We start from the raw sequence: 696 nt of genomic DNA, 5'->3' as shown, positions 1-696 counted from the left end.
GCCTTAGAGATGATGACAAAAGTAGAAGAAATGGGTGCCAGAGTTTTTCAGAGTGAAATCCCAGAAACTTTAGATAATCCGGCAGTGGACAGGGAAGGCAGAAAGTGGTTAATAGATTGTATATTTCACTTTGGTATTTGCAAGGCAGATCACCATTGTTGACCTTTAAGAATAGATTAAAAAGATGATAATGATTATAAAGAAAATGAATGAAGATAGATGAATAAAAATCTTGTTGAAAAATATTCACCTTTTGTGTTGCACCTTCAACCAGTGGATATCATTACTGACTTTAGATACAAGTACAATATAGCCCCTGAAAATTGACCAGCAGTGGCATACCTTAACCAGTTTATATGTTGGTGTTTTTCTAAGACGATGCTGACAGCGGTCCCAGTGATATTTACACAGATGCAGATGAGACAACTTCACAAAATCTAGCCAGCAACTTCGGGGAAAATTTAGCTATGCATATAAAGCATTCTAGATTCGTATTGCATTGTGCTTTATATTGTTTGTTTGTATTTGATTGATGATATCTGTTGTAGAGGGACCTGAAATGCAATTATATTGATTTTTACATGTATTGAGGGATTAATAAAGCCAGTTAGACCAGCAATGAAGTAACACATAAATCCTTATCATACCTTTGAGTCAAAGTTGAATATCTCAAAAGCCATCTATGATTTGTTTACA

The 696-nt window shown here is 34.6% G+C and overlaps 1 protein-coding gene across 1 annotated transcript in view; it reads left to right on the top strand.

The window, feature by feature from the left end:
• Nucleotides 1-696, top strand: part of LOC119589208 (F-box/LRR-repeat protein 6-like) — a 37,521-nt gene that overhangs the window by 30,157 nt on the left and 6,668 nt on the right. The gene's annotated exons all lie outside the window — the stretch shown is intronic.

Source organism: Penaeus monodon, chromosome 25 (assembly GCF_015228065.2).
Source record: "Penaeus monodon isolate SGIC_2016 chromosome 25, NSTDA_Pmon_1, whole genome shotgun sequence".
Classification (NCBI taxonomy): Eukaryota; Metazoa; Arthropoda; class Malacostraca; order Decapoda; family Penaeidae; genus Penaeus; species Penaeus monodon.
The sequence above is the reverse complement of the archived record's forward strand: the minus strand, read 5'-3'. Positions and strand labels throughout refer to the sequence as shown.